Genomic DNA, 14,128 nt, shown 5'->3' with positions numbered 1-14,128 from the left:
GAAAAACATTTTAAGCTCACGGATAGGAAGAATCAATATCATAAAAATAGCCAAACTGCCCAAAGCAATTTATAGATTCAATGCTATTTCTATTAAAGCTACTATTGATATTCTTCACAGAATTGGAAGTAACTATTTCAAAATTCGTATGGAACCAAAAAGAGCCTGAATAGCCAAGGCAATTCTAAATAAAAAGAACAAAGTTGGAGGCATCTCAGGCTACTCAACTTCAAATTATTTTACAGGACTATAGTAAGCAAAACAGCACGATACTGGTACAAGAACAGACATATGCCAGCAGAACAGACTAAAGAACCCAGAAATAAGGCTTCACACAACCATCCGATCGTCAACACACCTGACAAAAACAATCTACAAGAAAAGGATTCCCTATTTAATAAATGGTGCTGGGAGAACTGGCTACCAGATGCGGAAAACTGAAACTGAAGCCCTTTCTTACACCATATACAAAAATCGACTCAAGATGGATTGAAGACTTCAATATAAAACCCAAAGCTATGAAAACCCTAGAAGAAAACCTAGTCAATACCATTCAGGACATGGGCATGAGCAAAGATTTCATGACGAAGACACCAAAAGCAATTGCAACAAAAGCAAAAATGGACAAATGAGATCAAATTAAACTAAAGAGCGTCCACACAGCAAAAGAAACTATCAACAGAGTGAACAGACAATCTGCAGAATGGGAGAAAATTTTGCAAACTATGCATCTGACAAAGGTCTAATACCCAGCATTTCTAAGAAACTTAAACAAATTTACAAGATAAAAACACCCATTAAAAAATGGGCAAAGGACATGAACAGACACCTCTCAGAAGACATACATGAGGCCAAAAAACATGAAAAAAAGCTGAACATCACTGATCATTAGAGAAATGCAAATTAAAACTACAATGAGAGACCATCTCATGCCCGTCAGAGTGGCTGTTACTAAATAGTCAAACAACAGATGCTGGTGAGGTTGTGGAGAAAAGGAATGTTTTTACACTATTGGTGGGAGTGTAAATTAGTACAACCGTTGTGGAAGACTGGGTGGTGATTCCTCAGTGACCTAGAGACAAATTCCATTCAACCCAGCAATCCCATTACTAGATATATACCCATAAGAATATAAATTGTTCTATTATAAGGACACATGCACATATATGTTCATTGCAGCACTATTCACAATAGCAAAGACATGTAATCAGCCTAAATGCCCATCAATGATAGGCTGAATAAAGAAAATGTGGTACATATACACCATGGAATACGATGCAGCCATAAGGGAACAAGATCGTGTCCTTCGCAAGGACGTGGATGGAGCTTGAAGCTATTATCCTCAGCAAACTAAGGCAGAAACAGAAAATCAGATTCCTCATATTCTCACTTATAAGTGGCCCTGAACAACGAGAACACACAGACACATAGAGGGGAACAACACACACTGTGGCCTGTCAGAGGATGGGGAGTGGATGGAGGATGCCAGCCTTAATACCTGGGTGAGAGGATGATCTGTGCTGCAGAGCACCATGGCACACGTTTATGTAACAAACCTGCATATCCTGCACATGTAATCCTGAACTTAAAAGTTGGAATTTTAAAAAACTACACATAAAATTTAAACATAAAGACATCTTTGTCACTCAAGGAATAGATCCAGGACTTTTGCACCCTTAGCAGCACAGATTGGTACATACGGGTTTTCGTTAATTTTTATTCTTTGCATTATGATTGGTACCTAGTTATGAGTAAGATGTGATGGGGTATTTTGGTTTGATATGTGATTGTACTGTAGTTGGCATTTTATTTCTGTAATTCGTGAGCATTTATTGTAGGAAAGCATTTTAAAATAAAATGTAAGAGAAAGCGATTGTTAAAGTTTACTGTAAAAGTCAATGGATTTCTTTCAAGAAACAAAGGATAGTACTGTTGTAAAAAATTATCAATCTGAGCCATTTCAAACTGCTTTAAAAATGATTGGCTTTTATTTTATATTGACGTGACATCTAAACGATTTCACTCTACATCGTCAATCAATCCCTTACATATGTATAATACTGTGACAAAAGACCCCATACATATATAGTCTATCTTGAGAAATATTCACAGCTAGGTTCTTTAAAGAAGTACGTTGAAAAGATATTTCTTTGAAGATGAAATATTGGGTTAATGCAAATTTTTTAAAAGGTTGTTTTTGTAGGTAAAAGAATGAACAAAAAAGACAAGAACACTATAAAGCAAAAAAAAATTCTAACACTTCTATGTACATATATGTATGTGTACGTGAAGATGTATGTGTTATATATACACACGCATACTTGTTTGTATAGAGAGACAGAGAAAGAAAGAAGCTTACAATGCCGCAGAGATGAATTATAATTTTGGGTGTGTTAAATCCCTCAGTGTCTGCCTTAATTAGGCAACAGTTAACTTCTCAGGCATCTGTAATTATTGACCACTATTTCAAATGGGTTACATCAGAAAATACAACTTAGCAAATGTTAAGGCTCTAAATAGCCAAGTTAGACATAAGATATATAGTCCTAAAAATAATTTTGTCTATTATATAGCTGCATTCTCACTCATTTATTAACAAATTTTATTAAGCTCCTACTGCACTAAATCCTGGGAGAGCTCAGCAAGAAAAAAAAAAAAAAAAAAAAAAAAAAAAACCACAAATCTCTTATCCTATCACAATGGTACTTAACAGATTTTAGAATTGCACAATAAGTGGCAAACTTTTTCTTTAGATCTTAAACAGAACCAAGAACGTACAAACGCTGTACTGATATTAATTCTTCCCTCTTTCTAACTACCATCACCACAGGTGCTGGACCTCATATAATGAGATAACAAGGAACTTCATAAATATAGCCCAACCACTACTCCATGGGGCTTTACCATTCAGTAGAAATAGGTTAATAATTATTATTTATATGCGTCTGCTATTTTACAATTCAAAAAATGTGTTACATGCAGTATCACATTTGGTGTATGTGTGCTGCTATAGTTACACATGTGGAGACATTATAAATTGATAAAATTCCTATGAAAACAGAATAAGGACTAAGGAAGACACCCACATACAGCAAGGCATACATACAGTGAAATTCAAAACTGAAGAAAAATGATGTAAAGCCTCATGAGTGTGTGGCTCTACGATATGATCAGCACTGAAACATTTTAAAGAAGAGATGAGATTTAAGGATATATTTCACTCACAAAAGCAGTCCACTTATTGGGTTCAAGTAAAGGAGGTTCAGGGACACATTTCAAGGACAAAGTGCTACTTTGGAAAAGGCAACAAATTTTATAATAAAAATTTATGTTAAGGTTTACAGCCATGCCTCTCGTCTCATTCCGTAGTGCCTCCAAAAATGTTATTGAGATCAATACCAGATTCTGTAAATGAACAATAAATAAGTCATCCAGTATTTCCATCTCACCTCTTTTATTTCAGGGTGTTAAATATTTTAAGAGTATTTAAAGGAAGCTGACAAGCAAAGTCATCCAAACATTTCTATAACTAATCTTGTTTTCCAACATGTGATGTAAAACCCATGAATCACAGTAACTCAAATAAGTGACCCAGCGTCATTCCTATTATGAGAACGGGCCATCTGTTCATTATCCTCGAAAGCTAAACACTGCTCCAGCTTAACTTTTTCAGAGCAATGATTATTCACTTTGGCAAGCGCCGTGCGTATTGTTTGTTTCATCACTATAAAGATTCTATTTGGGCATCCAAATGCTGTATATTTTCTTCTCTGGCATTACATGAGCATTCATTCCTCTTCATAATATGGGAGATTTATTCAGTGCCAATTAGAAGAATAAACTCCAAGATGATAATGGCCCTCTTGCATCAGAAATCATACACAAACCAGACTCTTCCTGTTATTAACCAATTACAGAGAAATTTTTTCAATAATGTCCCTTTCTCAATTGCAAATAATTATTAGGTTAGGCCATATGAAGTGTTTAATATTCAATTATTTGACTTATTAAAATATCAATTTCATATCATCCTACCTAAGGTAATGAACCAGAGTTGGCTCATACTTTCACTTCCTAATTAAAAGTTATCTATCTTCAAAGACACATCAACATATTAACCTCTAAGGAAATGACTCATACCTGGCTCCTACTCTCTGGCTATTTCAGCTCACAGAAACCTAAACCCTAAAGTACTCTATTTGCCTTTTGTCTACAGTGTCAAAGAAAAATTTTCAAAAAAATTTAAAGTATCTTTTCCTACAATTACAGAAGAATACATGTAAAAAATATTTGAGCTCGTTAATGAGGGATCCATGAAGATCTGATTCAGAGAGTACTTTGATAACTGGCATTTATAGGCATTTTGGGAAAACAATGTAAGAATGAAAATACGTTTGCTAGGTAAGATACAAATCTGATTAGTGTCTTACAGTGCTATAAAACCATAACCTTTGGGCTTATCTTCTCTTTCTTTCTTATCTTCTCTTTCTGAACAGAAAGATTCAAATTAACATGTATCTGGACTCCAATCAAATAGAAAATAGTAGACTGAAACACAGATCCATTCCCCTAGATAATTAAAATATCCTTAGGTAAGCTCATTAAATGATACCCCAGTGTGACAATGAACAAACCTACTCACCCTCCTCCCTTTGCCTTACTTTTAAGTTTTAAATAATATTTCTTAGCAATAGCATGTATGAAAAGGAGAACTTCATTATAGAATAGAAGTTGGAATTACGGTCTTAAATTCAACTTGTATTTGGCTGGGTGCAGTGGCTCAGGCCTGTAATCCCAGCACTTTGGGAGGCTGAGGTAGGTGGATCACCTGAGATCAGGAGTTTGAGACCAGCCTGACCAACATGGTGAAACCCTGTCTCTACTAAAAATACAAAAAATTTAGCCAGGCGTGATGGCAGGCACTGGTAATCCCAGCTACTTGGGAGACCAAAGCAGGAGAATGGCTTGAACCCGGGAGACAGAGGTTGCAGGGAGCCAAGAACATGTCACTGCCCTCCAGCCTGGGGGAGACAGAACAAGACTCTGTCTTACAGAAAAAAAAAAAATTCAACTTTTATTTATGGAATTTATTTATCTCCACTATCCTCTTGGCCTAGTTTTTAATCTCAGGATCTTTGAGTTAGCATATTATTCTACAATAGTAATCCCCCCAAATTAAAAAAATTCAGTAAACTCATGATCATCTATATCCAGATAATCTTACCTGGTCATTTCTTATGCTGGATTATTAGAATTTGAACTCATACTCAGATATAGATTACTGATTTTTTAGTACCTAGTCAAAGCATATAAACATTATGTTAGCTATTTGATAAACCTTTTCATGCATATCTCAGTCTCCCCAACACAACCACAACTATGCACTGAAAGTCCCTAAGGCAGAAGGGTTTTACAAATATGTAAGTCTCCTTAAATAGCAATTACAGACCTAAATAAAACGTCTGCGATCACCATCTGTATGCCAAGAAATATGCTTAATTTTTCTATTCTAATAAAAATATAATCAAATATACTTTAGATTTTAAATATTCTCGACTTAAATAAATTCTGTTTTAAGTCGATTGCTTTTCTAAAAAAGTTTTCCATATGTTATTGGGGTACAGGTTACATGAGCAAGTTCTTTAGTGGTGATTTGTGAGATTTTAGTGCATCCATCATCCAAGCAGTCTAGACAGTCCTTTATTTGCAGTCTTTTCTCTCTCTCGCCCTTCCCCACAAGTTCCCAAAGTCCATCGTGTCATTCTTATGCCTTTGCGTTCTCATAACTTAGGTCTCACATATCAGTGAGAACATATAATGTTTGGTTTTCCATTCCTGAGTTACTTCACTTAGAATAATATTCTCCAATCTCATCCAGGTCACTGCAAGTGCTGTTAATTCACTCCTTTTTCTGACTCAGTAGTATTCCACCATATATATATATATATACCACAGTTTTTTATCCATTGGTCGACTGATGGGCATTTGGGTTGGTTCCACAGTTTTGCAATTGCAAACTGTGCTGCTATAAACATGCATGTGCAAGTATCTTTTTCATATAATGACTTCTTTTTCTCCGGGTAGATACCCAGTAATGGGATTGCTGGATCAAAAGGTAGTTCTACTTTTAGTTCTGTAAGGAATTCCCACACTGTTTTCCACAGTGGCTGTGTTAGTCTACATTCTGACCAGCAATGTTGACGTGTTTCCTGATCACCGCATCCATGCCAACATCTACTGTTCTTACATTTTTTTATTATGGTCATTCTTGCAGAAGTAAAGAGGCATTGCATTGTGATTTTGATTTGCATTTCCCTGATAACTAGCGATGCTGAGCATTTTTTCACATTTCTTGGCCACTGGCATATCTTCTTTTGAGAATTGTCTATTCATGTCCTTAGCCAACTTTTTTCCTTACCGATTTGTTTTGAGTTCGTTGTAGATTCTAGATATTAGTTCTTTGTCAGATGTATAGATGGTGAAGATTTTCCTGCCACTCTGTGGGTCGTCTGTTTACTCTGCTGACTGTTCCTTTTGCCGTGCAAAATCTCTTTAATTAGGTCCCAGCTATTTATCTTTGGTTTTATTACATATGCTTTTGCGTCCTTGGTCATGGAACCCGTGCCTAATCCAATGTCTAGAAGGGTTTCTCCAAAGTTATCTTCTAGAATTTTTATAGTTTCAGGTCTTTAAGTCCTTAATCCATCTTGAGTTGATTTTTGTATAAAGTGAGAGATGAGAATCCAGTTTCATTCTCCTACTCTTGGCTTGCCAATTATCCCAGCACCATTTGTTGAAAGGGTGTCCTTTCCCCCATTTTATGTTTTTGTTTGCTTTTTCAAAGATCAGTTGGCTTTATTTGGGTTTATTTCTGGGTTCTGTATTCTGTTCCATTGGTCTATGTGCCTATGTTTACACCAATATCATGCTGTTTTGGTGACTATGGCCTTACAGTATAGTTTGAAATCAGGTAGTCTGATGCCTCCAGATTTGTTCTTTTTGCTTAGTCTTGCTTTAGCTATACAGGCTCTTTTTGTTCCATATTAATTTTAGAATGATTTCTAACTCTGTGAAGAATGATGGTAGCATTTTGATGGGGATTGCATGCAGTTTGTAGATTGCTTTTGGCAGTATGGTGATTTTCACAATATTGATTCTACCCATCCATGAGCATGGGATGTGATTCCATTGTTTGTGTCATCTATGATTTTTTTCAGCAGTGTATTGTAGTTCTCTTTGTAGATGTTTTTCACTTCCTTGGTTAGGTATATTCCTAAGCTTTTTCTTTTTGATTTTTTGTTTCTGTTTTTTGTTTTTTAGGAGTTCTTTTTGCAGTTATTGTAAAAGAGACTGAGTTCTTGATTTGATCCTCCACTTGGTTGCTCTTGTTGTATACAAAAGCTTCTGATTTGTGTACATTAATCTTGTATCTGGAAACTTTGCTGAATTCTTTTATCAGTTCCAGGAGCTTTCTGGAGAAGTCTTTAGGGTTTCCGAGGTAAATGATTGCATCATCAGCAAACAGTGACAGTGTTACTTCCTCTTTACTAGTTTATCTCTCCTGCCTGATTGCTTTGGCTAGAACTTCCACTACTACGCTGAAAAGGAGTGGTGAGAGGCATCTTTGTCTTGTTCTAGTTCTCAGAGGGAATGTCAACTCTTCCCCATTCAGTATTATGTTGGCTGTGGGTTTATCACGGATGGTTTATATTACATTGAGGTGTGTACCTTGTATACTGATTTTGCTGAGAATTTTAATCATAAAGCGATGCTGGATTTTGTTGAATGCTTTTCCTGCATCTATTGAGATGATCATGTGATTTTTGTTTTTAATTCTCTTTATGGGGTGTATCACATTTACTGACTTCCGTATGTTAAACCATCCCTGCCTCCCTGGTATGAAACCCTCTTGATCATGGTAGATTATCTTTCTGATGTGCTGTTGGATTCAGTTAGCTAGTGTTTCGATAAGGATTTTAGTGTCTGTGTTCATCAGGGATATCAATCTGTAGTTTTATTTTTTGGTTATGTCCTGTTCTGGCTTTGGTATTAGGGTGATACTGGCTTCATAGAATGAATTAGGGAGGGTTCCCTCTTTCTCTATCCTGTGGAATATTGTCAAAAGGATTAGTATCACTCTTCTTGGAATGACTGGTGGATTTCTGCTGTGAATTTGTCTGGTCCTAGACTTCTTTCCATTCATAATTTTTTAATTACCATTTCAATCTTGCTGCTTGTCATTGGTCTGTTCAGGGTATCTAATTATTTCTGATTTAAGCTAGGAGGGTTGTATTTTTCCAGGAATGTGTCCATCTCTTCTAGGTTTTCTAGTTTATGCATAAAAGTGTTCATAGTAGCCTTGAATGATCTTTTGTATTTCCGTGGTGTCAGCTGTAGTATCTCCCGATTCATTTCTTAACGAGGTTATTTGGATTTTCTCTCTTCTTTTCTTGTTTAATCTTGCTAATGGTCTATCCATTTTGGCTATCTTTTCCAAGAACCAGCTTTTTGTTTCATTTATATTTTGTATTTGTGTTTGTTTGTTTCTTTCAATTCCTTTTCGTTCTGCCCTCATCTTGGTGATGTCCTTTCTTCTGCTGGGTTTTGGTTTGGTTTGTTCTTATTTCTCTAGTTCCTTTAGGTGTGACCTTAGAATGTCAGTTTGTGCTCTTTCCGACTTTTTGATGTAGTTTTTCAGGGCTATAAACCTTCCTCTTAGCACCAACGTTGCTGTTTCCCAGATCTCTTGATAGGTTGTGTCATTATTGTCATTCAGTTCGCAGAGTTTCTTCATTTCCATCTTGATTTTGTTTTTGACACAATGCTCATTCAGGAGCAGGTTATTTATTTTCCATGTATTTGCATGGCTTTGAAGGTCCCGTTTGGAGTTGATTTACAGTTTTATTCCACTGTGGTCTGAGAGAGTGCTTGATATAATTTCAATTTTCTTAAATTTATTGAGGCTTGTTCTATAGCCTATCACATGGTCTATCTTCAAGAAAGTTCCATGCACTGTTGAATAGAATGCAAATACTTTGGTTGTTGGATGCAGTGTTCTTTATGTATCTGTTAAGTCCATTTGTTCCCAGGCATAGTTTAAATCCATTGTTTCTTTGTTGGTTTTCTGTCTTGATGATCTGTCTAGTGCTGTCAGTGGAGTAGTGAAGTTCCCCACTATTATTGTGTTGCTGTCTATCTCATTTCTTAGATCTACTAGTAACTGTGTATAAATCGGGGAGCTCCAGTGTTACTTGCATATATATTTAGGATTATGATATTTTCCTGTTGGACAAGGCCTTTTACCATTATAGAATGTCCCTCTTTGTCTCTTTTAACTGCTGTCCTTATGTGTTAGGTGAGTCTCCTGAATGCAGCAGAGAGTTGGTTGGTGAGTTCTTATCAATTCTGCAGTTCCGTGTCTTTTAAGTGGGGAATTTAGGCCATTTACATTCAATGATAGTATTGAGATGTGAGGTACCATTCCATACATTGTGCTATTTGTTGCCTGTGTACCTTGGTTTTTTGGGGTTTTGTTTCTGCTTTTCAAATTGTACTTTTGTTTTACAGTCCTGTGTGATGTATGCTTTAAACAGTTCTGTTTTGATGTATTTCCAGGATTTGTTTCAAGATTTAGAGCTCCTTTTAGCAGTTCTTGTACTGGTGGCTTACTAATGGCAAATTCTCTCAGCATTTGTTTGTCTGAAAAAGACTGTATTTTTCCTTCATAGATGATGCCTAGTTTCACTGGATAAAAATTCTTGGCTGATAATTGTTTTGTTTGGGGAGGCTGGAGATAGGACCCTAATCCATTCTAGCTTGGAGGGTTTCTGCTGAGAAATCTGCTGCTAATCTGACAGGTTTTCCTTAATAAGTTACCTGGTGCTTTTGCCTCACAGCTCTCAAGATTCTTTTCCTTTGTCTTAACGTTGGGTAACCTGATGATAATGTGCCTAGGCAATGATCATTTTGTGATGAATTTCTCAGGTATTCTTTTTTTTCCTTTTTTTGAGACGGAGTTTCGCTCTTGTTGCCCAGGCTGGAGTGCAATGGCACGATCTCGGCTCACCGCAACCTCCGCCTCCTGGGTTCAGGCAATTCTCCTGCCTCAGCCTCCTGAGTAGCTGGGATTACAGGCACGTGCCACCATGCCCAGCTAATTTTTTGTATCTTTTTTTTAGTAGAGATGGGGTTTCACCATGTTGACCAGGATGGTCTCAATCCACCAGCCTCGGCCTCCCAAAGTGCTGGGATTACAGGCTTGAGCCACCGCGCCCGGCCTCAGGTATTCTTTATGCTTCTTGTACTTGGATTCCAGGTCCCCAGCAAGGCCAGGGAAGTTTTCCTTGATTATTCCCCACATATTTTTTTCAAACTTTTAGATTCCTTTTCCTCCTCAGGAACACCAATTATTCTTAGGTTTGGTCGTGTAACATAATGCCAGACTTCTTGGAAGCTTTGTTCACATTTTCTTACTCTTTTTTCTTTGTCTTTGTTGGATTGGGTTCATTTGAAGACCTTGACTTGGAGCTCTGAATTTCTTTCTTCTGCTTGCTCAGTGCTATTGCTGAGACTTTCCAGGGCATTTTGCATTTATGTGAGTGTGTCCAGTTATTCCTGAAGTTTTGATTATTCTTTTGCATGCTATATAGTTCCTTGAATAGTTCTCCTTTCACTTCTTGTATCATTTTTTGGATTTCCTTACATTGGGTTTAACCTTTCTCTGGTGCCTCCCTGATTAGCTTAATAACTTACCTTCTGGGCCAGGCTCACTGGCTCATACCTGTAAAACCAGCACTTTGTGAGATCAAGGCAGGAAAATCATCTGAGGTCAGGATTTTGAGACCAGCCTGGCCAATATGGGTGAAACCCCCTCTCTACTAAAAATACAAAAATTAGCTGGATGTGGTGACAGGTGCCTGTAATCCCAGCTACTCGAGAGGCTGAGGCAGGAAAATCACTTAAACCTGGTAGGCGGAGGTTGCAGTGAGCCAAAATCCTGCCATTGTACTCCAACTTGGGCAACAAGAGTAAGACTCTGTCTCAATAAAAAAAGAAAAAGAAAACAACCAGCCTCCTGAGTTTGTTTTCAGATAAATCAGGGATTTCTTCTTGGTTTGGATCCATTGCTGGTGAGCTAGTGTGGATTTCTGGGTGGTGTTAAAGAGCCTTGTTTTGTCATAGTACCAGGGTTGTTTTTCTGGTGTATTCTCATTTGAGTGGGCTCCGTCAGAGGGAAGGTCTAGGGCTCAAGGCTGTTGTGCAGAGTCTTTTGTCCCATAGGGTGTTTCCTTGATGCGGTACTCTCTCCCTGCTGAGCCACAGTGATTGTTATCTACCTCTGGGTCTTGCCACCCTGCAAATCTACCCGGTTGCAGGCTGGTACTGGGGGTCGTCTGCACAGAGTCCTGTGATGTGAACCGTCTACATGGATCTCTCAGCCGTGGATGCCAGCCCCTGTCCGGGTGGAGGTGGCAGGCGGTGAAATGTTCACTGTGAGAGTTCTTAGCTTTGGTGCTTTAATGTTCTATTTTTGTGTGATTGGCCTCCTGCCAGGAGGTGGCACTTTCCAGAGACCGTTAGCTGTGGTAGTATGGAAAGGAACCAGTGGTGGCAGGGCCTTAGAACTCCCAAAATTATATGCCCTTTCCCTTCAGCTTCCAAGGCAGGTAGGGAAGGCTCGTCGGGTGGTGCAAGGCCACATGTGTCTGAGCTCAGACTCTGCTTGGACAGGTCTTGCTGCAGCTACAGTGGGGAATGTGGGTGAAGTCCCAGGTCAATGGGGTTGTGTACTTAGGAGGCCTATGGTTGCTTCTGCTGAGTCTTGCGGGCTGTCAGGGAAATAGGGGAAAGCTGGCAGTCACATGCCTAACCCAGGTCCCATACAATCCTAAGGGCCAGTCACCTGCTCTGCCCCCTGTAGCAGCACCTGGCCTGTTTCCAGGCCAGTGGGGTAGCAGGGCTTGAGATAAGTTCAGCTGGAGGCTTCCTTCTCCCTGTGGCATTTTCTCCCCACACCTCTGGCCACCTTCCCAAAGGATTCCTGTGGTGCCAGGTAGGAATGGGCTCCTTGGGGACCCAGCGAGCTCCCAGGGCCTTTCCCGCTGCTTCCTCTACCCCCGTATTTCACTCGACTGTCTAAATTGATTCAGCTCCAGGTAAAGTCGGAAACTTTTCCCGCAAGCTAGACCTTCAGTTTCCTCAGTGGGGGTGTGTGGTCAGGAGCAGAGGATCTCCCTCTTCCACTTCTACAGTTTGGGTCCTCACAGTATTTGGGGTGTCTCTCAGGTCCTGCAGGAGCAGTCCACTTCCTTCAGACATCTGTGGGTCCTCTCCGGATTCCTGGTTTGTTCTTGCAGTCATTCTGAAGCTAAACTTCACAGTGCAAGACTGCACGCTGCTCTGTCCATCCCAGTCACAGCTGCCATCTAGGCCTGCCTCTATGTAACAAATGAAGTCAGTTACTTTTAATGTAAATTTTTTTTATTCTGTCAGCTTCTTGGAATTAATCTTTAAATTCCCGATCTAGGGAATACTCTCTTGAGGTTATGTGAATTATAAAAATTAACAGAAGATGTATTGTTTTAATTTCATGCCTGAGTGGATGAGGAGGTGAGACTATAGAATGATTGTCCCTCAATGTCCACTGGGGAATGTATTCTAGGACCTCCTGAAATACCAGAATCAATGAATGCTCAAATCCCTGACAAAAAATGGGGGTGGTGTTTGCATGTAACCTACGCACATCCTCCCACAAGCTTTGGATCATCTCTAGATGACTTATAATATCTAAGGTAATGTAAATATTATGCACATAGTTGTTTTACTGTATCATTTAGAGAATAATGACAAGGAAAAAAGTCTGTACATGTTCCATAGAGACACATTTTTTTTGAATATATTCAGTCTACTGTCGGTTCCACAAATGTGGAACACAAATAATGAAGAGCCATATTTAGAAAAGGCATCAGTGAGAGGCTCGGTACAAAGGTAGCTATAGTCGGGAGCTCTTCGATTGGAATCTATGTCTCACTTGAAGTAGGCTGCTGTAAATATACATATCGAATGGGACTCCTTCCAAAAATAAACATTTTAGCAAACAACACGTAATGCATAAAGTTAGGTTGGAAACTGAAGAGTCCTTTTTGACAGGGTTACTATACCTGTACATCAGTGAAATACACTGGATATCAGACATCTAGGCTTCATCAAGGCTAAAAGGCTTGACAAAGTCTTTTTTAATACCCTTGCAAAAGAAAGAAAGATTGAATGCTAAGACAATCGGATGGATTTGAAGCGAATTGAAAAGCCATTTCTTGAGGATGCTGATTAGTGATGAAGTAATGTCACTGTGGGCTTTGCCTGCAGCTTCATCTTGTTCAACAATTTTATCAATGACTTGAACAAAGACAGGAAACATACGTGTATTATATTTGCACGTGGTAAAAAGCTGGGAAGGACAGAGAATATGTTGGATGACAATATGCCAGTATCATGAGTCAAAAAGATCTTGACAGGCCAGCAAGAGATGCCAGATCTAACAAGATGGAATTTAATAAGGATAAATGTAAGGTCATTACAAAAACTAAAAAGAAACAAACAAAAAAGCCTGCTATTCAGGTACAGGCTGAGGGATCTGTGGCTTAAAGGCAACAGGTGAAATGAGGACTGAGGAACTCAGTCGAGTTCACCACAACCTTCACAGTAGTGTGAATTGTCACGTATGAGCTTGTTCTTTAGCGTCAAAAGGATGAGGAGTTAAAGTCCTGGATCCAACATTTAATTCGAGATTAATCTTGGTAAATTACTTACTCCTTCCACACCTCGGTTTCTTTATACATAAAATGATATTGATAATAGTAAAATCTTCAACATGAAGTCTATGTTAGGTTTTTATGTAAGGGCTGAGCCTTAACTCTTGAATAGTTCATTACTGAACCCTTCCTTGAATATAATTTCCTTTTCCCATCTTTCAGTGGGAGGAGACATAGGAAGGCATGAGGAGGTAAGGGGGAAATAGAAAAGAAAAAAAGAGATGAGAGAAATTAACCAGTGTTTATTGAGCAACTACTTTGGTCCAGGTGTACTGTGAGACACTCTATATATGTGAAGTCATTTAATTCTCAAGGTA

Source organism: Callithrix jacchus, chromosome 9, assembly GCF_049354715.1.
Source record: "Callithrix jacchus isolate 240 chromosome 9, calJac240_pri, whole genome shotgun sequence".
Taxonomy (NCBI): domain Eukaryota; kingdom Metazoa; phylum Chordata; class Mammalia; order Primates; family Cebidae; genus Callithrix; species Callithrix jacchus.
This window is presented reverse-complemented; position numbering follows the sequence as displayed.